Source organism: Bufo gargarizans, chromosome 4, assembly GCF_014858855.1.
Source record: "Bufo gargarizans isolate SCDJY-AF-19 chromosome 4, ASM1485885v1, whole genome shotgun sequence".
NCBI classification, from domain to species: domain Eukaryota; kingdom Metazoa; phylum Chordata; class Amphibia; order Anura; family Bufonidae; genus Bufo; species Bufo gargarizans.
In genome coordinates this window covers 377,734,546-377,761,280 of record NC_058083.1, presented here as the reverse complement: position 1 = coordinate 377,761,280, position 26,735 = coordinate 377,734,546, and positions in this window count along the sequence as shown.

Here is a 26,735-nt window from a genome sequence, read left to right as displayed (position 1 = left end):
CCCCATGCTTTCTTTGGTGTCTAGAGGCCAGGACACTACAAAGTCAGTCAGTAATGTTTGCTTAGTGCAGTATTTGGTTCACTGGTTATACCGAGAGAGGGAAACTGCTAACTAGGAAACCCTACTCATGCGGGCAGGAACCTTGGGATAGCCGTTTTATGTTTTGTCTTTGTATGTCTTTATATGTAATATATGCAGCACTTTGGACTTATTTGGGTACCCCAAAGCTGGTTCCTCTCCCTCCTAAGCATAAGCCGAGGGCGGCTTAACGCAAAGTAAGGGGGAATGTAACATCCGAGTTATGTTACAAAACTTTTTTACCCCGCTACAAACCTGGTAAGGGCATTAACATTGTCATCCTATGTAATTTTACATCACATTCTCTCAAATGTGAATTATAAGCCTTGTAAAGTATATACTGCTGTAATTCCCATGTTCACCAGCAGATGGCAGCAATTTTAGCAAGGACTTAGAGCCATTTTATTATTTCTGAGCTGGAATAGTACATTCCAGTTTAGCCTCCCCCCCCCCCCCATGTTAGGAGGTGTGGAATGTTCCCACATCCTGCCTCATGGGACCAGGATCTTGTCTCGGCTGAGACAATTGATCATCATTCCCAGCCTGAGCCTTGCAGCCTCAGCTGGTAGAAGCAAGCAGCCACCTGCAGAACTCCAGGGAGAAGCATACCATGTGAGCCCAACTGTGAGTACTGTCCAGAGACCAGGAGAAGCCAAATTCCTCCTAAGCTAGTCAGTCCTCAAGATAGCAGAAGACAGTGCAGAAGATATAAATTCCTGCCACATTACAGAGCCACAAGCAGATGACTTATCCTGCAAAGAGCTCCAGGCACATGATAGAGCAGAAGATAGATTCCTGCCACCCATTGCCAATACCTGCTGGGACTTCAGACTAATGCTGTATCTCATTTGGATGAAATGTGCATCTAGTAAAGACAAGTTTGAACTTTATTCCAAGTCTGGATCTCAATTATTGCTTCAAATCCCTCAATTACTCCTACTAGCAACACACACATTTTATTGCAAGTGAGCCAGGATCCAGGAGTCCAGCCGTACCTAGGTAGGAGACACCGTTGACACTATTGCCATTGCCACACAGAGACATTATACCATTCTGGCATTTCTAGCCTGGTACGTGAGTTACAACACCTTAACGGGCCCTGCGTTATTACCCTGCACACGCTGCAATTAGCACAAACAAAACTATATTAACCCTTTCATGACCAAGGGTCATTGATGCCCCAATGTCCAGGTCAAAATTTACAAATCTGACATGCGTCACTTTATGTGGTAATAGCTTTGGAACACTTTTACTTATCCACGCCATTCTGAGATTGTTTTCTCGTGACACATTGTACTTCATGACAGTCATAAATTTGAGTCAATATATATCACCTTTATTTATGAAAAAATCCCATATTTACCAAAAAATTGTAAAAATTTGCAATTTTCTAAACTTCAATTTCTCTGCTTCGAAAACAGAAAGTGATACCTCATAAAATATTTATTACATAACATTCCCCATATGTCTACTTTATGTTGGCATCATTTTGGAAATGTTATTTTATTTTTTTAGGACATTACAAGGCTTAGAAGTTTAGAAGCAATTCTTAAAATTTTTAAGAAAATTTCCAAAACCCACTTTTTAAGGACTTGTTCAGGTCTGAAGTCACTTTGTGGGGCTTACATAGTGTATACCCCCATAAATGACCCAATTATGGAAACTACACCCCTCAAGTTACTTAAAACCAATTTTACAAACGTTATTAACCCTTTAGGTGTTCCACAAGAATTAAAGGAAAATGGAGATGAAATTTCTAGATTTCACTTTTTTAGCAGATTTTCTATTTTATTAATTTTTTTTCTTTAACACATTAAGGGTTAACAGCCAAACAAAACTCAATATTTATTACTCTGATTCTGCGGTTTACAGAAACACCCCACATGTGGTCGTAAACTGCTGTACGGGCACACGGCAGGGCGCAGAAGGAAAGGAATGCCATACGGTTTTTGGAAGGCAGATTTTGCTGGATTGGTTTTCTGAACGCCGTATGTTTTTTATTTTTCTACCGATCGTCTTGTGCAGGGGCTCATTTTTTGCAGAAAGAGTTGAGGTTTTTATTGGTACCATTTTTGGGTACATACATTTTTTTGATCATTCATTATTACACTTTATGGGACAAGGTGGCCAAAAATTGGCTGTTTTGGAATAGTTTTTTTTTTTTTACAGCGTTCATCTGAGGGGTTAGGTCATGTGACAGTTTTATAGAGCAGATCGTTACGGACGTGGCAATACCCAATATGTATACCTTTTCTTATTTATTTAAGTTTTACACAATAATAGCATTTCTAAAACCAAAAAAATGATGTTTTAGTGTCTCCATAGTCTGAGAGCCATAGCTTTTTATTTTTTGGGCGATTGTCTTAAATACGGGCTAATGTTTTGCGGGATTAGGTAACGGTTTGATTGGTACTATTTTGGGGTATATACGCCTTTTTTGATCGCTTGGTGTTGCACTTTTTGTGATGTAAGGTGACAAAAATGGCTTATTTTTTTACACCGTTTTTATTTTTTATGGTGTTTATTGGACGGTGTTGATGATGTGATATATTTATAGAGATGGTCGTTACGGACGCGGTGACACCTAATATGTGTGGTTTTTTTTTTGTTTTGTTTTTTTATAGGAAAAGGAAATTTATTTTTTACATTTTTATTTATTTATTTTTACTTTTATTATTTTCACTTTTTTTTTTTTTTTTATCAGTTCCCTCTTGGATCTTGAAGATCCAGTGGGGCTGATGATTGTACTATACTTTGCAATGCTCTTGCATTGCAAAGTATAATACAATCAGATGCCTGTAGGTGGCAGCACTGGACGCCTATACCATGGCAACCGGACGCCTTTGCAAAGCGTCCGGTTGCCATGGCAACCATCGGGCGCTGCGATCGCAGCAGCCCTGATGGTTGAGAGAGAGGGAGCCCTCTCCCTCTATTAACCCTATGGATGCCGCAGTAGCGGCATCTATGGGGTTACAGCAGTGTCAGCATAGAGCTGACACACGCTGCTGATGGCGGCGGCTCAGGAATGGAGCCGCCGCCATCACACACAGAAGGGGGACCGCATCGGGGGCAGGGGACGGGGCATCGCTGGAAACTGGGGAGAGGAGAGGGGGGCAGCATTTCATTATTTACAGGAAGGGGCGGCAGGAAGGGGCGGACCGCATCGGGAGGAAGTAGCAGGAGAAGATGATGGACAAGGGGGCGCAGGTCGGGGCAGGAGGGGGCGGACCGCATCGGGGGGGGGGGGGCAGGACAAGAACGGGGCACAGATCGGGGGCACGGGGGCTTCAGGACACATTACCGATTTCAGGCTCTGATCTGCAGACCGCAGATCAGAGCCTGAAACCGCCATTTTTTTCACACAGCGATCCGATTAGTTAGTCTGCACAGACTAACCAATCGGATCGATTGTCGGCAAGGGGCCACTCTGATTGGTCCCTTGCCGGCATTACTGCACTGTATGCTGTCCGTGACAGCATACAGGGCAGGGGCAGAAGCTTTAATCCAAGCGCTTTGCAGCGCTTGGATTAAAGAGCTGCCAGAACGTATATATACGTGGTAGCTGCACGGGGTATGTGCAGCTATCACGTATATATACAGATTGCAGTCGTGAAGGGGTTAACTATCATTTACACCTGACCCAGCCTTTGCAATTGCATATTATTGGCGTCAGAGTGCATTTTCCCAATCCGGCTTACTGCACTTACTTTTCACAGAGACACTAATGTGTCATATCTGTGGTAAAAAAATTAAATTTTAAATTTTCACCATCCACTACACATGTATTTCTGGGAAACACCTCTGGGTCAGAATGCTCACTAAAGCATTTGAAAAAAAAATGAAAATGGGGTCAGTTCTTGATGGTTTCCACTGCAGGGGTAGGTACCTAATGGTCTCTTCAAATTTGACATAGCACCTGAAAACCATCTTAGCGAAATCTGGTCTCCAAAATTCCCTTCTCAACCCTACTGTGTGCCCACACAGCAGTTGCAGAGATTCTTACCTGAAGTTGTTGGACTGAGGGAGCAACAACTTTCCGTGCAGATAATCACAAGGAAGGGCCGACGACTGAAGAAGGAGGAGAAAATAGGTTGAGACAGCAGCACAGCCTAGGTAAGACAGAAAGTCTTCACTGATTAAAGAAGAAGGAGAAGATGGGTTGGGACAGCAGCACAGCCTAGGTAACAGCAAGTCTTTAATGATTAAACAACAAATACTTTATTTACAATTGTCCAGGCAATGTATTTTTTGGCTGGACAAATCCTTTCATCAGGCAGAAACAACTTTAACAGGTACAGGTGAGTCACTGCAGGAATACAGGTAAATTCATTGAACTTATTATGGTGCCGGAAGACAGTTTAAAAAAAGACAACAGTGTTAAATGAATGTAAAAAATATATAGTGATAATAAATGAAAAAATTCTATTTATGAAATCCCTGTAGGATAAAAACATTGTAGCAACAAATACAAAAAACAAAACCTAAAAATATAATAATATTAACAATAATTAATAGGATGATACAATAGTACCTTAAAATTGGGAAGTCTATGCAATAATGAAAATGGCCACAAGAGGTCAGGGACGTCCTATGACAAAAGTATAAAGTGATAAAAACTATAAATAACAACTTCCTTAATAAAAAAAAAATAAGAGTGCCTAAGGAGGATTGATGGCTAGTAGAAATAAAATAATATCAAGTGTGTTCATTGATTCAGATTTTTCTGGTGTACAGTTCAGTTTAAGTTTTCATTTAAATCTCTTTTAAATGTAAGGGACTTACCTACACATGTTAAAGTTGTTGTTGCCTGGACAACTGTAAATAATGTAGTTATTGTTTGACCCCTTAAGGACCCTGACATTTTTCACCTTTAGGACCAGGCCATTTTTTTCAAATCTGACGTTTGTCACTTTGTGGTGATAACTTTAAAAAACTTTTACTTATCCAAGCCATTCTGAGATTGTTTCCTTGTCACATATTGTACTTCATGACAGTGGTAAATTTGAATAAAAATATTTCATTTTTATTTATAAAAAATACCACATTTACCAAAAATTTGGAAAAATTCTGAATTCTCAAAATTTCTATTTCTCTGCTTTTAAAACAGATAGTGATGCCTCCTAAAGTTATTACTTTACATTTTCCATATGTCTACCTCACGTTTGGATCATTTTGTAAATGACATTTCCTTTTTTTGGGACGTTAGAAGGCTTAGAAGTTTAGAAGCAAATCTTGAGATTTTTCTGAAAATTTCCAAAACCCACTTGTCACAGATATAGTAGGGGAGAACACCAAAAGACAACAAGAAGGAAGAGGAAAGACACTAGGCCTCACCGCTAGGGAAGGAAAAGGGTCACCACCTATAAAACCCTGCTCCTGGCCCTAACTCCTATCCATATTGGCACCTCTCGATGGTAGAGATGCCCATACACAGGAATCTGGAAAACCCTGGTAATTCTACGATGCCCTAAAGGTAATGACAGGGCAGAAACAACCCGTTCCTTCCCTGGTGAAGGAACCAGCATCTCGCTAAGGCCTAGTAAACAACCGGGGGGGGGGGGGGAGAGAGAGATACAAAACAAGCGGAACACTTAACTTCTGAGGCTGATGGATGAACAGGACTTCAACAAGAACCACACTCCAGCTTTTCCAAAACCAAGGTGTGGACATACCAGCAACACACAGACAAATTGAAACCAAAAGAGGCTGTCAGATCACTCATGTGCAGTCAGTCTTTCAGACCTTATAACAGGTGTGACAGTACCCCCCCCCCCCTTCTACGGGTGACCTCTGGGCACCCAGGACCGACATTATCAGGAGGAGCTCTGTGTAATGCTCTCCCCAGATGACTAGCATTAACATCGGTCGCTGGAACCTACATCCTCTCCTCTGGTCCGTACCCTCTCCAATGAACGAGATACTGGACAATCCACAATCCTGCTGATCTAAAATTCTAAATTGCCATCCTCCATGACAGGAGTGGGAGGTAAGGAGGACGGCTCAACAGGTTCGACACAATTCTTTAACAATGATTTATGAAATACGTTATGGATTTTCAAAGCCTGACGAAGTTCAAGACTGAAGGCTACAGTGTTAACAATGACAGGGATCTTATATGGACCAATAAATCTTGGGCCCAACTTCCAAGAAGGTACCTTAAGTTTAATGTTTCTTGTAGACAACCACACAGAATCACCCACTCTCAGGTCCGGACCACTCCTACGTCTCCTGTCAGCCGCATGCTTATACCTGTTGCCCATCTTTTTTTAGGTTATTTTGGATTTTCCGCCAAATAGAAGACAAAGATGAGGAAAATCGTTTCTGGAACATTGAGCACCAGAAAATGTACCAAACTGTGCATGGAACCCATAAGCCCCAAAAAACTAAGACTTATCAGTGGATTCCTGTCTACAGTTATTTTTAGCAAACTCAGCTAATGACAAAAAGGAAGACCACTCTTCCTTATTCTCTTATACCCCCCCTCCCCAGGAAAGCCACGCGACAAAGCATCCGCCTTGACGTTCTTAACCCCAGGGCGGTAAGTGACGATGAAGTTATTTCTGGTGAAAAACAATGACCATCTGGCCTGCCTTGGGTTCAGTCGCTTAGCCAACTCCAGGTAGGTCAGATTCTTGATACCGTAATAGGATCAATTGCTCCTTCCAATCAATGACGACATTCCTCAAATGCCAACTTAATGGCCAGCAATTCCCTATTCCCCACATCATAATTCCTTTCAGCAGTCAAGAGTTTTTTAGAGAAAAATGCACATGGCCGCCACTGGGTGAAGGACCCTGCAACAAGATTGCTCCTACCCCTACCTCAGACGCATCAACCTCAACAATAAATAGATAAACAAAAATGACCCAGGATATCCCCAGGGCGGGTAAGGAACAATGCCCACCCTTGGTAGCCACAGGGGATACACCTAAAGTGTAACTCGGTAAAAGCTCCCGAGTGAAATAGCAGAAACAAATGAAAAGAGAGCTCATATTACCAAAAAATATATAAATTTTATTGTCATATGTTAAAATAACAAAAAAGAGAAAAATAAATAAATGCATAAGATGCCGTAAAGCAAGGTGATGAGGGCGGAGAAAACAGAGCGCCACCCTGGGAGGAAAAGTACACACGGAATAAACATCAAGAAATCAAAGTACAATCATGTCTAACATGGGAAAGAAAAATCCTGGGTACAGTGCCCAACCCATGGAATGAATATATAGATAGTAGAATACAATATCAGGTAGAGCAAGGTCAGCTCCTGCATCCCCACTGGATAAAAATGCAAAAGTAAGTGGCATAAGGGGCAAAGTGTAAGTAGACACAAATGACCACACAACCAGCGGGGGGCAGGGTGAACCAGAGCTCACCTGAGAGAACCGTGTGCAAAAAGACCCAGGGTGGCGCTACCCCAACGCGCGTTTCGGCGTACCTTCGTCAGGGGGTAGCGCCATCACTGTGAACCGGATTTAAATAGGCACTCTTAGCCAATGAAAAATGAGTACTTACTCGTCCCCCAGGTGTCCATGTAATGGAGGCGCGCAGTAATCCTGGTGTTCCGCATCCGGCCGCCCCACAGCCGGCGTCCCGCCGGCACGCCCACACCATGTGACGAAGTCACATGATCGGGCGGCTGTGACGTAAGGACGCACGGGTGAGAGGCGCCGGAGGCAGTACCCAGGATGACGCGCGCACACATGACAAAGGGGGGAGGAGCATGGAAGAGCCAGCGAATAACATAGAGAAAAACACTTTAATTTTAAAATCAGTAACCAAGCCATAGCGATAGATGTTACTCTAAGTATGCCGCAACAAAGCATCAGTGCGGCATATGTACCTCGTAACAATATATATATATACATATACAGGAATTGATAATAAAGTACAAATATAAATATAGTACAAATATAATACAGTACATGATTGAAATTATATATCTATTGTATACATATAGATTGAATAGTAACAAAATTGATAACATCAATACCGAATACATATGGCAACATGATTATGGGTACCAAACATGATTGCAATCAAATGTGAATAAAACGTGTTACTTATTATCTGAGTCAAAAGATAATAAATATATAGATAAATAATTAAATTAATATGTGTGGTAGTGCAAGTAAAGAACTAAAAAAGTTCATATAATTCATGAAGGCTATAAAGAAAGTGTATGACATGTGTGATCAATAATAATCACAGCCTAGAGCAATAGAAAAAAAGTGAAAGAGGAAGAAAAAAGGTGAGCCTCTAATTGAGTATTGTCATGTCAATACCAATGGTGTCAATGTAAAAAACAACGCTGGTGTCAGCACAAAACTGGATATCTATGGCAAAAGCCAAAGAAAGTGAAGTACAAAAGATGCTGGGTATAGCAAAGGAGATGAATGGGGAGTGGGAACATGTGTAGGGGGAGGACCAGCCAATATAAATAATGGCTATGTCACTGGATCAGTCCCACAGACATAACACACAAAAGAAAAAGAACACTAATAGCATCATGTTGGGAATAGTCCGTTCTTGAGGGAATCAAATAGACATAAAAACGCTGGGTATCCATCAATTAAGCGGCTAAAGAGAGAGAAGAGAAAAAATAATAATGAATGATAAAATATGAAAATATGAAAGACTCATAAAATATGAATCAATCTGATTATATATAGACCACAGTTAAAAGAAACAAAATAGGATCCACAGTGGTGGGCCCAGCGGTTAAAGAAAAGAAGAAAAGCCCAGATTCTCATTAAGGCCCCTAGGGCGCAATGTCCCAAGGGTCCATATCCAGCGGCTCTCTTTTTGAGCAAGCCGCTTGGATGTGTTGCCTGCACGTAGATCTACCTGGATGGACTCTATGCCTCTGACTCTGAGACATCTTGGATTACATGAATGGAACTCCTTGAAATGCCTAGGGATAGGTTTTAGGGTCTCAGTCTCCTTCACCTCCTGTGCATTAATAATGCCTCTCACTGTTACAAACTTTGTATTGGTCAAGGTGGCCCCAAGGTTGGCTTTAGACCATGCGGCAGATGTGCCGCATGCCCGAATATGGAGCGTGCCTCTGATTTTGTGGATTCATCTGGAGCGAGATCCTTTAAAATTCGTCAGTCTCTCACGTGCTCCAGCACACGGATCGTCTACTACGCGGTGTGCCCATGTCCCAAGATATACGTTGGTTTGACGACCCGTGAGTTGAGGGTCCGCGTGCGGGAGCACGTGAGAGGCATTATTAATGCACAGGAGGTGAAGGAGACTGAGACCCTAAAACCTATCCCTAGGCATTTCAAGGAGTTCCATTCATGTAATCCAAGATGTCTCAGAGTCAGAGGCATAGACTCCATCCAGGTAGATCTACGTGCAGGCAACACATCCAAGCGGCTTGCTCAAAAAGAGAGCCGCTGGATATGGACCCTTGGGACATTGCGCCCTAGGGGCCTTAATGAGAATCTGGGCTTTTCTTCTTTTCTTTAACCGCTGGGCCCACCACTGTGGATCCTATTTTGTTTCTTTTAACTGTGGTCTATATATAATCAGATTGATTCATATTTTATGAGTCTTTCATATTTTATCATTCATTATTATTTTTTCTCTTCTCTCTCTTTAGCCGCTTAATTGATGGATACCCAGCGTTTTTATGTCTATTTGATTCCCTCAAGAACGGACTATTCCCAACATGATGCTATTAGTGTTCTTTTTCTTTTGTGTGTTATGTCTGTGGGACTGATCCAGTGACATAGCCATTATTTATATTGGCTGGTCCTCCCCCTACACATGTTCCCACTCCCCATTCATCTCCTTTGCTATACCCAGCATCTTTTGTACTTCACTTTCTTTGGCTTTTGCCATAGATATCCAGTTTTGTGCTGACACCAGCGTTGTTTTTTACATTGACACCATTGGTATTGACATGACAATACTCAATTAGAGGCTCACCTTTTTTTCTTCCTCTTTCACTTTTTTTCTATTGCTCTAGGCTGTGATTATTATTGATCACACATGTCATACACTTTCTTTATAGCCTTCATGAATTATATGAACTTTTTTAGTTCTTTACTTGCACACATATTAATTTAATTATTTATCTATATATTTATTATCTTTTGACTCAGATAATAAGTAACACGTTTTATTCACATTTGATTGCAATCATGTTTGGTACTCATAATCATGTTGCCATATGTATTCGGTATTGATGTTATCAATTTTGTTACTATTCAATCTATATGTATACAATAGATATATAATTTCAATCATGTACTGTATTATATTTATATTTGTACTTTATTATCAATTCCTGTATATGTATATATATATATTGTTACGAGGTACATATGCCGCACTGATGCTTTGTTGCGGCATACTTAGAGTAACATCTATCGCTATGGCTTGGTTACTGATTTTAAAATTAAAGTGTTTTTCTCTATGTTATTCGCTGGCTCTTCCATGCTCCTCCCCCCTTTGTCATGTGTGCGCGCGTCATCCTGGGTACTGCCTCCGGCGCCTCTCACCCGTGCGTCCTTACGTCACAGCCGCCCGATCATGTGACTTCGTCACATGGTGTGGGCGTGCCGGCGGGACGCCGGCTGTGGGGCGGCCGGATGCGGAACACCAGGATTACTGCGCGCCTCCATTACATGGACACCTGGGGGACGAGTAAGTACTCATTTTTCATTGGCTAAGAGTGCCTATTTAAATCCGGTTCACAGTGATGGCGCTACCCCCTGACGAAGGTACGCCGAAACGCGCGTTGGGGTAGCGCCACCCTGGGTCTTTTTGCACACGGTTCTCTCAGGTGAGCTCTGGTTCACCCTGCCCCCCGCTGGTTGTGTGGTCATTTTTGTCTACCTACACTTTGCCCCTTATGCCACTTACTTTTGCATTTTTATCCAGTGGGGATGCAGGAGCTGACCTTGCTCTACCTGATATTGTATTCTACTATCTATATATTCATTCCATGGGTTGGGCACTGTACCCAGGATTTTTCTTTCCCATGTTAGACATGATTGTACTTTGATTTCTTGATGTTTATTCCGTGTGTACTTTTCCTCCCAGGGTGGCGCTCTGTTTTCTCCGCCCTCATCACCTTGCTTTACGGCATCTTATGCATTTATTTATTTTTCTCTTTTTTGTTATTTTAACATATAACAATAAAATTTATATATTTTTTGGTAATATGAGCTCTCTTTTCATTTGTTTCTGCTCAACAATAAATAGCTGAGACACGTCCGGTTGCACCAGAATAGGGGTCGAAGTGAAACATTCTTTCACAGCAGAAAGGGCCTATAATGCTGCATCAGACAAGAAATAGCACCCTTCCTAGTCATGTCTGTTAAAGGTTTAACTACTGTTGAATAGTTCAAAATACATTTACGGTAGTATTTGGTAAACCCCAAAAACCGCATAAGCGTCTTCAAATTTTCGGGTCAATACCAGTCCAACACAGCACGGAGCTTCTCGGGATCCATACGAAAACCTGAGGATGAGAGCAGGTGAGGCTACTTTCACACTCGCGTTTGCTGCATATCCGTCATGGATCTGCAAATACTTATCCGTTCAGAACGGATCCGTTTGTATTCTATGTAGAATAGCCAAGATGGATCCATCTTGAACACCATTGAAAGTCAATGAAGGATGGATCCGTTTTCTATTGTGCCAGATTATGTCAGAGAAAACGGATCCATCCCCATTGACTTACATTGTGTGTCAGAACAGATCCGTTTGGCTCAGGTTCATCAGATGGATACCAAAAAGCTGTAAGCAGCGTTTTGGTGTCCGCCTCCAAAGCAGAATGGAGACGGAACGGAGGCAAACTGATGCATTCTGAGCGGATCCTTTTCCATTCAGAATGCATTAGGGCAAAACGGATACATTTTGGACCGCTTGTGAGAGTCCTGAATGGATCTCACAAACAGCCAAAATGCCAGTGTGAAAGTAGCCTAACCCAGAAATTGCACTTCCTGTACAGCAAATACACACGTTTCCATCTTAGCATACAACTTATTCTCTCTTAGGATCTGTAACACCTGTTTCACATGATCCTAATGAGTCTCCATATTAGGATAATAAATTAGTATGTCATCAATGTATACAACTACAAACCTCCCCACCCGATGATGAAAGATGTCATTGAAAAGTGTTAAAAAAAAAAAAAAAGCAGGAGCATTGGTTAACCCAAAGGGCATGACCAGGTTTTCAAAATGACCCTCAAGGGTATTAAATGCGGTCTTCCACTCATCCCCCTCCTTGATCTTTACCAAATGATATGCCCCCATCAGATCAAATTTAGAGAACACCTTGGCACCGACAATCTGACTAAGCAAATTGGGTATCAAAGTAAGGGGGTAAGGATCACGGACGTTAATTTGATTAAGCTCACGGAAGTCCAAACAGGGCCTCAGGGTACCATCCTTTTCTTTACAAAGAAAAAATCCAGCAGCCACTGGGGACCTGGATGGTCTAATATGTCCCTTTGCCAAACTCTCAGTGATATACTCTCGCATGGCCTTTCTTTTGGGTTCTGAAAGACTATACAACCGAGATTTGGGCAATTTAGGTCCGGGAATAAGATAGACGGCACAGTCATACTCCCAGTGCGGAGGAATCTCCTGATTTCCACTCTCAGAGAACACATCAGAAAATGTTGAAATTAACTAGGGAACTGTTTTAGTGGTAACCATAGAGAACGATGCATTAAGACCATGCAAAAATCACTCCAATCGAAAATCTGTCTCACTTGCCAGTCGATGTTAGGGTTATGTTTGCTTAACCATGGTAAGCCCAACACCAATGGAGCAGGCAGACCCTCCAACACATAACAGGAGATAGATTCCGGATGCAAATCACCCACTCTTAAATTAATGTCATTCACTACCTGCGACAGGCATTTTTGGGTGAGAGGTGCTGACTCAATTGCAAAGACAGAAATACTTTTCTCTAATGCATTAGTAGTCAACCCGTGACTGTGAGCAAACTGTCCATCAATGAAGTTAACGCCTGCCCCACTGTCGATAAATGCTTAGATTTTCACAGTTTTGGACGCTAGCGCCACCTCGGCAGACAGGTGAAAACAAGTATTACCAGTAAAAAACAAAAGTAGGTTTTCTTGCTCCCCACCCACACCACCAATAGTAATTTGGGGATTAAACGTCTTTTTCTATTTGTTTACACCTTGATGCTGCAAGTACAGACAAATATTCACAAAACATCCCTTCTTGCCACAATAAAAGCAGACTCCTTTCACATGACCCAAGCTTTTGCCAGTAGTTCTTGGAGTAGTTCCTCCAAACTGCATAGGCTCATCACAAGGCGCAACCACCAGTGTCTCTCCACCATAAGTGTCAAAGGAAGCAGTATACTTGTTGGACAGTATGTCCTGAAGGTGAGGACCCCTAGATCTCTTCCTCAGGGACAGACGTACAGCAAGGGACATAGCTGCTTCCAATGACTCAGGATTTTCATGAAGAGCCTACACGTCCTGCAGTCTCTCAGAAAGACCCTGACAGAATTGGCTATGGAGAGCAGGATCGTTCCACTCTGTATCGGTAGCCCTACTCCTAAATTCAGAGCAAAAGGGCTCTGCAGAACGTTCTCCCTGCTGCAAACCCCGTAACTTGGTCTCGACCTGAGAGATCCGATCCGGGTCATCGTAGATAAGACCCAAGGCTCTAAAGAATTACCAGAGGGACGGTGATACAGTCGGCATAGAAAAAGCCACAGATTGGGCGTCCTCTATAAGCAACAAAATAATCATACCCACACTTTGACACTACTCATCCCCAGAATGTATGAAGAGTATGGACGCAGCCTAAAGTATAATTTACATGACTCCTGAACTGGATACAATTGTTACTACCCCCGTAAAACCTGTCCGGGAGAACCACCTTCGGTTCAGGGCAGGCCTGGGACCCACCACTGGAACTAGTAGCCTGTGGACTGCAAGACCATCGCACGGAGGTCTGTTACCTCCAAAGTCAGATTCTGCAGCTGTTCGACCAGTGCAGACATAATATCCATAGCGGCACAGATCAGAACAAAAATGGCGGTATTGACTCTGGATAATGTCACGGATGTAGTAGGGGAGAACACCAAAAGACAACAAGAAGGAAGAGGAAAGACACTAGGCCTTACCGCTAGGGAAAGAAAAGGGTCACCACCTATAAAACCTGCTCCTGGCCCTAACTCCCATCCGTATGGGCACCTCTCGATGGTAGAGATGCCCATACACAGGAACCTGGATAACTCTGGTAACCATCGGATGCCCTAAAGGTAATGACAGGCCGGAGATAACCCATTCCTTCCCTGGTGAAGGAACCAGCATCTCTCTGAGGCCTAGTAAACAACCAGGGGAAGGGCATACAAAACATAACAAGCGGAACTCTTAACTTCTGAGGATGATGGATGAACAAGACTTTAACAAGAACCACTCCAGCTCTTCCAAAACCAAATGAAGCTATCCAGAGCAAAGAGTGATGGCTAAAGTCAGACTAAATAGGGATAGGTAAGGGTCACATGAGCCACACCTGAACAGGAGGTGTGGACATACCAGCAACACACAAAGTAAAAACCAAAAGAGGCTGTCAGATCACTCATGTGCAGTCAGTCTTTCAGGTGTGACACCACTTTTTAAGGAACAGTTCAGGTCTGAAGTCACTTTGTGAGGCTTGCTAGAAATGGCCTTGTGCTTCGCCCAGCGGTCGGTTCGGGGCGAACTTTGCTCATTCGCGGTTCGCCGAACATATGGCGATATTCGCCGGCGCCATATTCTTTTACATTGTGAAGAACTTTGACTCATGACACATCCATCAGGTGGCACAGGACTGCCAATTAAGACGTTTCAGCACATGGACACACCCTCTACCTTATAAATAGAGTGTCAGTGTAGGGAGAGGTTGCTGTGTGGAGCAGGGACAGGCTGTTAGGGACACCAAACGCTAGCTAATAGGGCCACAAAAGTCCTTTTAAGGACTGGTATAGGTGTGCTATTGATTGGTGTGCAGTATATAGGGGTGAAATACACTTATAGTATACTTTCTAATATGGAAAGCATATTATAGTGGATTTGTATAGTGCAGCATTGCGACCGGTGATCGGTTCTGCAGCGATACTACAACTACAAAGAGTGACAAACGCAATTAGAAATAAGTATTATAACTGGCGTGATAGACCAGTGGCCCCCAAAACAACATATTGAAGCAGGGTGTTATCTAAGAATGCACTTTTCAAATAGTGTATTTGGGTACTGCAGAAATGTATCCACTTTCACTGCGTTACCTCTGCTACACACAGTGAGATAATTTAAAGGAAAACATTTTAGGCTACTTTCACACCTGCGTTAGGTGCGGATCCGTCTGGTATCTGCACAGACGGATCCGCACCTATAAATGCAAACGATGCTTTCCGTTCAGTATGGATCCGTTTGCATACACTTAAAATAAGTGTAAGTGTAAGTCAAACTGATCCGTCCTGACTTTACATTGAAAGTCAATGGGGGACGGATCCGTTTACAATTGCACCAATATTGTGTCAATGTAAACGGATCCGTCCCCACTGACTTACATTGTAAGTCAGGACGGATCCATTTGGCTCCGCACCGCAAGGTGGACACCAAACCGCCTCCAGAGCAGAATGGAGGCAGAACGGAGCCAAACTGATGCATTCTGAATGGATCCACATCCCTTCAGAATGCATTGGGGCTAAACTGATCCGTTTGGGGCTGCTTGTGAGAGCCTTGAAACGGATCTCACAGGCGGACCCAGAAACGGCAGTGTGAAATTAGCCTTATATAACTGGTGTTATAGACCACTGGCCCCCAAAACAAAATATTAAAGCAGGGTGTTATCTAAGAATATACTTTTCAAATAGTGTATTTGTGTGCTGCAGAAATTAAGCCTCTTTCACTGCGTTACCTCTGCTACACACAGTGAGAAAATGTAAAGGACATTTTTTTTTATAACTGTTGTGATTATAGACCAGTGGCCCCCCAAAACGACATTTTGAAGCAGGGTGTTATCTAAGAATATAATTTTCAAATAGTGTATTTGGGTACTGCAGAAATTTAGCCGCTTTCACTGCGTTACCTCTGCTACACACAGTAAAAAAAAAATCCTGGATTTCTTTTTTCTATAACTGTCGTGATATACCAGTGTCCCCCCAAAAAGACATATTGAAGCGGAGTGTTATATACTTTCTTCCACATACACTCAGCTTCTCTAGAGACTTTTGTCACCGGGTTATTTAAAAAAATGACAGGCAGAGGAAGAGGCAGGCCCTTCCGCAGGGGTGGGGCAGGAGCACCAGGCCGGAGCCAAAGTGGGAAGTTGCAGAAGGTGCGTTCAATTACGTCAAAGGATGCACCAGACTTGGTTGAGTGGCTCACTCAGCCTTCCACTTCTGCACCCTCCTCATCCTCTCTATCTGCACCCTCTTCACTCTCTGCTGTGTGCACCTTCAAAGAAACCACCACCAACACCACCACCATATACCCTCCGCTTGAGTCACAGGAATTATTTTCCGATCCATCAAAAGACATTTCCGATGCGCAGCCATTCTTGGCATCTGATCAGGAAGAGGAGGTAACAACAGCCGCCACTCAGCAGTCTGACGACAGTATCCAGATCAGCCCAAGGAGGTTGGTCACCGCTGTTGCTGCCTACTCCGAGATCTCTAATGTTAGTGGTGGGGAAGGTGACAAACTTACATTGCACAGGAGGGACAAACCAGACTGCTAATATATCAGGAGCGAGCCATCAACCATGTACAGTCACATTTGGCGCTCCCACGACACCGGCACGTGGCTCCGCAGAGTGGGCTTTTTTTTTATGTGTCAGCTGCTGACAATAGTGTTGCCATCTGCAGCCTTTGCAGTAAACGCATAAGTCGTGGTAAGCCCAGCACTCACCTACTGACGACCGCCTTAAGAAGGCACCTGGCCTCCCATCACCGAGCCCAGTGGGAGCAACGCAGTCAGAACCCACAAAGCCACACTCCAGGCTCTCACCATCCAGCCTCTTCTCCTCTTGCCTCACAATTGTCCTCCACTCCACCTTCCATTATGCCGTCCTCACGTTTGTCAGGAAAAAGGCAGGCTTCCGTGGCCCGAATGTTCGAGCGTAAAAAAATGATGACGCCGGATAACCCTCTTGCCCAACGGTTGACCGCTGGCTTGTCGGAACTGATAGCCCGCCAAATACTGCCATATCAACTTGTGGACTCTGAGGCCTTTCAAAAATTTGTGGCCATTGGAACACCGCAATGGAAGATCCCAGGAAGGAAATGTTTCTTGCAGAAACAGAGCTATATGGCCACGTTCAGTGGCAAGTGATTATATCTCTGGCACACAGTGTCGGTGCCAAGATACATCTGACCACAGACACGTGGTCTAGCAAACACTGCTCAATTTGACAGTTGGTAAAGTTGGTGTGCGACAACGGTGCCAATCTGCTGAGCGAACTGAAACAGGGCAAAATGACACACGTTCCTGAACTTGGTTGTGCAGCGATTAGTTGTCAAATACCCTGGGGTCCAGGACGTCTTGCAGCAGGCCAGGAAAATCTCGGGCCATTTCAGAAGATCTTACACTGCCATGGCTCGCCTTGCTGACATTCAGCGGCGACACAACATGCCCGTCAGACGTCTTATTTGTGACTGCCCGACATGATGGAACTCAACCTTGTATATGCTCAATAGGCTTCTGCAGCAGAAACGTGCAGTTAATGACTACCTGTATGAACTCTGCGGCAGGACAGGTTCTGGGGGGCTTGTTTCTTTTCACCGCGCCAGTGGCTGCTCATGCGCGATGCATGCAGACTTCTGCGGCCATTTGATGAGATCACCAAACTGGTCAGTCGCAGCCAGGGCGCCATCAGCGACATCGTACCTTTTGCCTTCTTTCTGGAGCGTGCATTGTGTTGTGTCATTAATCAAGCCATCGAGGAGCAAGAAGATGAAGAAGTCGCAATGCTGGATGAATTCCCAGGAGGAGGGTACTCTATCTTAGACAAGTCAACAACAGGAGTCTGAAGAGGAGGATGGTGCCGGGGAGGAGGAGGAGCAAGAAGAGCATGCTTTAAACCTTTCTAGGATCCCTGGTGTTGTCCGTGGATGAGGAGAACGAGGACAACATTATCCTGGATGATGAGCAGCAGCCAGGCCACTACTCCGCTTCCAGTTTAGTGCAAATGGGGGCCTTCATGCTCCAGTATTTGAAGAGGGACCCACGTATAAAAAGCATAAAGGGCAAGGACCAGTACTGGGTGGCAACGTACTTAGACCCCCGCTACAAACAAAAAATGGCGGAAATGTTACCACCATCACAAAGGGCTGACACAATGCAGCACTTCCAGGCCTTGCTTACAGAAATGCTGCATTCTGCTTTTTTGGGGCACTGGCAGAGGAATTTCCACTCACAGAGAAACTGTTGCGGGTACCAATCCAACAGCGCCTGCAAGAAGAGGATGGTTTGAAGATGTATTGGTCACTTCTGATATGAGAACATTCTTTCAGCCGACCCATCGACAGCTGTCCTTCAGATCCAGCCTCAGGGAATGCCTAGACCAGCAGGTGTCAGACTACATCGGGTTAACGGCCAATTTGGATGCTCTAACAAGTGATGAACCCCTGGACTACTGGGTGGGCAGGCTTGACCTTTGGCTAGAGCTTGCACAATTTGCAATGGAACTGTTGGCTTGCCCCTTGTCAAGTGTCCTGTCCGAAAGGACGTTCAGCGCAGCAGGGGGGGGTCGTGACCGATAAGCGCACTCGTCTAGATCACGACAGCGCTGACTACCTCACATTTCTAAAAATGAATGAGGCATGGATCTCGGAGGAATTCAACATATGTGACCAGTAGACCATGTTTGATTCAAATTCCTCATAACAGTCCATATCCGCCACCACCCATAACAATTTATGGTCCCTGTCTTCAGTAAATACAATGGCATAAAAGGCCTTTTACTTCCATTGAATGCCTAATTTGTGGGGCCTGTAATGGCCGACACTTATTTATCCTGTGAATGCCTAATGTACCACCAGCAACAGAATATAAATGTATTTACTGTCAGGGGAACGCCTGTCAGCTAATTTCTGAGGCCTGTATTGGCCGACACGTACTTCTGTATCCTGTGAATGCCTAATGTACCACCAGCCACAGAATACAAATTTATTTGCTGTCAGGTGAACGCCTGTCGGCTAAATTTTGGGGCCTGTAATGGCCAACATTTACTTTTGTATCCTGTGAAAGCCTAATTTTTCAGACTGGAATTGAAAATCAATGGGTCTGTAAACGTTCCTCTCAATTGTGGAATGGATGCGGACACATTTTACAGATGTGTGAATTGACCCTATATGTATTTGACATGTATTTACCAGCTGCTGTCAGTTCTGGCTGATTTAGGCCAAGCTATTACACTAAAACCGAGCAATATTACAAAAAACAAAATACACGTTATAACTGTATAAACGATTTATATAACTTATTAGAAAAATAAATAAAAAATTATGGCAACTTTTCTAAAAGCATGATCATCTCCTTCACCCCCTTCATGGCCTGGCGTTGCCTCTCCTCCATGGCTTTCACACGCTCCTGAAAGGCCCGCATATTGTTGCGCTGCTCCTTTAGCATTTTGGCCAATTTGGCCTTCAATGTCTTCAGTACTGTTTGAAAAAAAATACATATGAACATTTTTTGCAACTCTTATTAAACCTTTAAACCTTTATTTTGTGGGACTAGAACAGTTCAGAAGGAAAGGTGTAGGGTAAAAAATATACATAAACCTCTCGTATGTATACGAATGCCAGAAGCCTGACTAACAGTGATGTGTGAGGAGAACTATGACATAGTGGGAATAACTGAGACATGGCTGGATGATAGCTATGACTGGGCAGTTAATGTGCAAGGTTACAGTCTGTTTAGAAAGGAATGTCAAAAACGGAGAGGGGTGGGGGGGGGGGTCTGCCTTTATGTAAAGTTCTGTCTAAAGCCCACACTCCGGGAATATATAAGTGAGGGACATGAACATGTGGAGTCACTGTGGGTAGACATACATGGAGCTAAAAACAATAATAAATTACTAATAGGAGTTTACTATAAACCACCTAATATACCAGAGTCCACAGAAAATCTACTACTAAACGAGATAGACAAGGCGGCAAATCATAATGAGGTGGTTATTATGGGGGAATTCAACTACCCAGATATAGACTGGGAAACTGAAACTTGTATATCTCATAAAGGAAACAGGGTCTTCACAATAACCAAAGACAATTACCTCTCTCAACTGGTTCAGGACCCAACTAGAGGGACGGCCATACTGGACTTAGTATTAGCCAATAGGCCTGACCGAACAACAGATGTGCAGGTTGGGGGACACCTGGGAAATAGTGACCATAAAGTAATAACCTTCCAATTATCATTCAAAATAGCGTTTCTACAGGGAGGAACAAAAATAGCAAGCTTCAAAAAAGCTACATTTAGCCAACTACGAGAGGCCATAGGCCTAACTAACTGGGACAAAGTCCTGAAAAATAAAAATGCAGCCACAAAATGGGATATCTTTAAAAGCATCCTAAAATCTCATTGTGAGAGGTACATACCGTATAGGAAAAAAAGGTTAAGGAACAAAAAGAAACCAATGTGGATAAATAGAACTGTAAAGAAAGCAATAAATGACAAAAAGAAAGCATATAAATCATTAAAACGGGAGGGTAGCACGGAAGCACGGAAAAACTATAAGGAAATAAATAGAACATGTAAAAAAACAAATAAGTGGCCAAACTAGAGACCGAGAGATTAATTGCCAAAGAGAGTAAAACTAACCCTAAAATGTTCTTCAATTATATAAATGTTAAAAAGTATAAATCTGAAGGTGTCGGGACTTTAAAGAGTAATGAGGGGGGAGTCGCAAAGCTGTTAAATATTTTTTTCTCCAATGTATTCACTGAGGAAAATAAACTGTCAGATGAAATGCTGAATGCAAAAATAAATTCCCCATTAAAAGTGTCCTGTCTAACCCAGGAAGATGTACAACAGCGACTTAAAAAGTTTAAAATAGACAAATCGCCAGGACCGAATGGCATGCACCCCCGTATCCTAAGGGAATTAAGTAATGTCATAGCCAAACCCTTATTTCTGATATTTGCAGACTCTATACTGACTAGAAATGTCCCACAGGATTGGCGCATTGCAAATGTGGTGCCAATATTCAAAAAGGGTCCAAAAACAGAGCCTGGAAACTATAGGCCGGTAAGTTTAAAATCTGTTGTGGGTAAACTGTTTGAAGGTTTTCTGAGAGATGCCATCTTAGAGGATCTCAATGGAAATGAGCAAAAAACGCCATATTAGCATGGCTTCATGAGGGATCGGTCATGTCAAACTAATTTAATCAGTTTCTATGAGGAGGTAAATTCTAGACATGACAGCGGCGAATCAACAAGTGATGAACCCCTGGACTACTGGGTGGGCAGCGTCGTATATCTGGACTTCTCCAAAGCATTTGACACTGTACCACATAAAAGGTTAGTATATAAAATGAGAATGCTCGGACTGGGAGAATTTGCACAAGGTTGGATACCAAGCTAGCCATGTCCCGTTGATGTCATTGAAGGTTTCTTCCTCCACCTAGCCACATACAACACCAAGGGTCCCCGAAAGGTGAATTGAATTGATTTTTTGAATGGGGAGATGGTTAAAAAAAACGCTGGCTCCCTCCCCTTTGTTTGACTCCACGGTAACTGCGTCTGTGCCGTGCAATTTACTGTTCCACCCGATATGAGTGCTATTTTCTATAGTTCTCTCTTCTCATCAGTTTAATCCCTGTTACCTCCCCAATCTGGGGTCCATTTATTAAATGGATTTTTCGAACGGGGAGATGGTTAAAAAAACACTGGCTCCCTCCCCTTTGTTTGAATCCATGCCACGGTCACTGCGTCTGTGCCATGCAACTTATTGTCCCACCCGATATGAGTGGTATTTTCTGTAGTTCTCTTCTCATCAGTTTAATCCTTGTTACGTCCCCAATCTGGGGTCCATTTATTGAATTGATTTTTCGAACAGGGAGATGGTTAAAAAAACGCTGGCTCCCTCCCCTTTGTTTCAATCCACGGTCACTGCGTCTGCGCCGTGCAATTTACTGTCACACCCAATATGAGTGGTATTTTCTGTAGTTCTTCAGTTTAATCATTGTTACGTCCCATATCAGGGATTGCCTTTTGTGAAAAAAAATTTAGGCCGGGTACCTTCGACTGCCTTCACAGTGACAAACTCTGATACACCAAACTGAATTGATTTTAGGAACCAGGAGATAGAAAAAGCAGCTTGGTCGGTCCTCTTACTCCCAAGTTGGGGCACTGCGCGTGCACGGAGCAATGTGCTGTGACACCCTGACCCTATATGAGTGGTGTCTTAACTAGTACTATTCCTATCAGTTTAATCCCTGTTACGTTCCCTATCCGGGGACATGTGTCGAATTGATTAACCATTGTCAAATTGGGGGCGTGGCCGGACCACCATGGAGTGAGGACGCAAGATCACAGTGCTCCTGCAGAATCCTGTGGAAAATCCTGCATTCACCTGGCATATTAATATTTTGAGCTAATTCATTACACCTGGGATCCCCCCCCATACTCCGGAACACTCTGACGGCGGCTGGTCTGTGGTATGCTGGCTGAAGCGCTGTGGATGCCGACAGATTGAAGGAGAGGAGCGGACGGGCACGAGCTGAGGGGAGTGTGGAGCGGGGCAGAGACGTGTTATGCTGCAAACTTGAGGCGCAGGTACGGCTGGCTAACTGTGGCGGACTGCCTACCTGGGACTGCTGCTGATCCCCGCTGAGGTCTTGGGTCGGACGGTCGCGGCGGGAAGGAGCCGCGCGGCGGGCGCCATCTTGTGCACAGTGTGTGTGCAGGGACGCTCCTCTCTGTACCAGACCGGAACGATCCGTGTCTCCCGCCGATACTGTTCCCACTGGTCTCCTGGGCCCTGTGGAGATAACCCTGTCAGGGTCTCCTATTCATGACAGCCGCAATGCTCACTACAGTTTCTATGAAAGTTTAGTGGGGGTGCTGGTGCACTTATCTCCCCCTGAGGACTGTGACCGTATCTAGCAGATTACTTGGCTGAGTAGTAGGTCCTGCTGACTGTAATATAGGCTTATCCGGGATTATTTCTTGAGTGTTGAACCCCAGCAGAGTTTTACAGTACTGGTGGACTATTTCTATGGGCCGCAAAACTTCTTCTGTGGCTCCGTCATCTGTTAAGCGTGTCATGGACGCCATGAGCCAGACAGAACAGGAGAGTGAGGGGTCTCCTGTCCCAGGTGCCTCTGCTGAAGCCTCTCAAATTATGAAAGCCATAGCTGCATGTCAAGCTGCTCTTACATCAAAAATAGATCATTTACAGTCTGACCTCAGCTGTTTGCGACATGATTTTGACAAAATACGTGAGAGGACCTCTGCAGTGGAGCAGAGAGTTAGTGATGTGGAGGATGCATCCAGAGTGGTTGGAAATGATACCAGGCAGCTGCTGCAGCAGGTACAAATGCTGCAGGCCAGGGCGGAAGACGCTGAGAACCGCAATAGACGCAACAACGTTCGTATCCTGGGCTTGCCGGAGCGAGCAGAGGGATCTACCCCAGAGACTTTTGCGGAACAGCTCATAAAAGAAGTGTTGCACCCCATCTCGCTTTCCAGTTGCTTTGTTATAGAAAGGGCCCATCGAATACCAACCAGGCCCTTACCGCCGGGATCCCCTGCTAGACCTTTCATTATGAAGATCCTGAACTACAGGGACAGAGATGCTATTCTGCTAGCTGCTCGACTGAAGGGGAATGTCAGCTATGAGAATGCCCGTTTATCCTTTTACCCAGACTTTACTGCAGAGGTCCAAAAGAAAAGGAAGCAGTTTGCTGAAGTTCGAGCGCGGTTGAGGGAAAAAAACTTGAAATACGCCATGATTTACCCTTCTCGCTTGAGGGTTCAAGATGGTGAAACAGTCCGTTTTTTTTATACTCCTGAAGAGGCTTCTGAATGGATTGAGAGACATCTAAATGCAGGGCCTCGCCGTTGAGGGTTCATAGTATAGTGATGGCGGCTGGAGCACGTATTACTTGATTACATGTTGAATTGTTCTGCTGGTAAAGATGGTTGGGGGAGGGGGGGAGAATCTGATGTAAATGTACCATTACTTCTCTTGTTTAATTCCCTGCTCTTTGATGTTATCCATTGACCAGATGTTTCATTTTATATTGATATGCCGGGTGACAGCACCCTGTTTGACTATGCACTGTTGTAGTTAGATTTCTATACTTCCTTCCTATCACTAAAGTACCTATAGGGTATGTATGTTCTAATGAGTTAGGGTAGGTTCTCGTACCCAAGAGTTGGTAGTTTAGGGAATCAGGCTCAACCATGTTAAGTAGGATTGGGCAGGGTGGGTTGGGGTGGTGGGGGGTGGGGTGGTGGGGGGGGGGGGGGTGGGAGAGAGTTCTATGGATGAGGGGTTCTTGGATGCGGTTTGTGTGTGTGTGTGATTGTGCCTTCATTGGTCGGAGAGCATGGAGTTGCTATCTCTGGAAGGATAAATGGCGGTAATTAAGCTACTTTCGTGGAATGTTCGAGGTCTGAATGATAAGATTAAGCAGTCTTTAGTGTTTAATTATCTGAAGAGATATAATCCTGACATAATGTTGTTACAAGAAACGCAGCTGCAGGGCCAGAAAGTTCTAGCTCTGCGGCGCCCATGGATAGGTCCCACATATCATGCGGTGTACTCAAACCATGCTAGAGGCGTGTCTATTTTAGTTGCTAAGAGTCTTCCGTTTCAAATACTGTCTGTACAACTGGATCCTTATGGGAGATATGTGCTTTTGCATGCCTGTATCAGAGGCCTACAGTACCTAATTGTGGGACTTTATATTCCTCCGCCATTCCGCAGAGAGGTCCTAGACCTAATCACTGCTAAAATAGCAGGATTTCCTACACTGCCCTATATCATCATGGGTGACTATAATGCCACTCTAGATCCTATAAAAGATAGAAGGGTTCCCCAGGCCTCACACAACAGTGTACTATCGCAGTGGGCTGGCACTTATGATTTAGTGGAGACGTGGCGCTATTTCCACCCCACAGATGCACACTTCTCTTGTTATTCGGCGTCTACGGGCTCACTCTCTCGTATAGATCTAGCCTTTGTTAGCAGAGATTTATCTCCCTATATTAGGTCCAGTGAATATCTACCGAGAGGAGTTTCAGATCATGCCCCCCTCCTTCTGATTCTGTCGCAGCCACTGGCTTCGTCTGATAAGCAGTGGCGGCTAAACCCTATGTGGCTCGAGGTGCTACCCGTGGCGAGTGAGTGCCTGGATGCAGTGGGGAACTATTGGGCAGACAATGAAGGGTCTATAAATCCTCTGGTGGAATGGGATGCTTTTAAGTCAGTAATGAGGGGGGTATTGATTGCGGCGATTGCAACGCATAGGAAGGAACTGAATATTAAGCGGATAAAACTAGAGGGGGAGCTAGCTGATAAGGAGAGGTCATATATACTAGATCCGTGCACTGAGAGTCAGACTCTATGGCTAGATGCTCAACGTAGGTTTACTTTGCATTTAACTGAGTATACTGAGAAGAAACTTTTAAACCAGAAGCAGTCTATTTTCTCAGATGGTGATAAATGTGGCAGGGCACTGGCATACTTATCTAGATCGGAGACTCAACAAACGGTAGTGGCAGGAATTCTGGATGATCAGGGGCTCTTATTGAGGGAGCCTAGAGATGTCTGCCGGCAGTTTGCCTCCTATTATGAAGCACTATATGCTCCCAAGATCTCGTGCACTTCAGAAGAAATTGTTGATTTCTTAGCAGGTATTAATATTCCTTCTTTAGATAGTGACGATAGGGGGGCCCTGGCGGCAGACATATCCGATATAGAGATTGAGATGGCCATTAGTTCCTTAGCGACCAAGAAAACCCCGGGGCCTGATGGATTTCCCGCAGAGTGGTATAAACGGTTTTCCAAAGACCTGGTTTGCAGATTTGGGAAGCTGTTGAGGTATGCGCTGGAGAGCGGCTCGCTGCCTCCGTCCTTTCTGGAGGCAACGATAGTAGTGATTCACAAGTCTGGGAAACTGCCGGAGCAGTGTAGCTCTTATCGACCTATCTCGCTTTTAAATCTTGATGTCAAGATCTTTGCGAAGGTATTGGTGTTACGGTTGAGGGGAGTAGTTCTCTCCTTGGTTGGGGTTGATCAATCAGGTTTTATGCCAGGGAAAACCACGGATATTAATTTAAGGAGATTGTTCACTAACCTCCAGGTCAAGCATGATAACAGAGGTATGAGGGCTCTTGCGTCCTTAGACAATGAAAAAGCCTTTGATTCAGTGGAATGGGAATTTATGTGGGCAGTACTGTCTAGAATGGGCTTTCCGGAGAAATTTATGTGCTGGTTGCAACTGCTCTATAGGTCCCCGTCGGCGAGAGTCAGGGTAAATGGGTATACATCGGACTCCTTCCCCTTGGGTAGAGGCACTAGACAGGGTTGCCCTCTTTCCCCCCTGCTATTTGCACTAATCATGGAGCCTTTGTCAATACTCATTTCCTCTAACTCAGGTATAGAAGGTTGGGAAATAGCTGGAATATCAGAAAAGCTGTCATTATATGCGGAT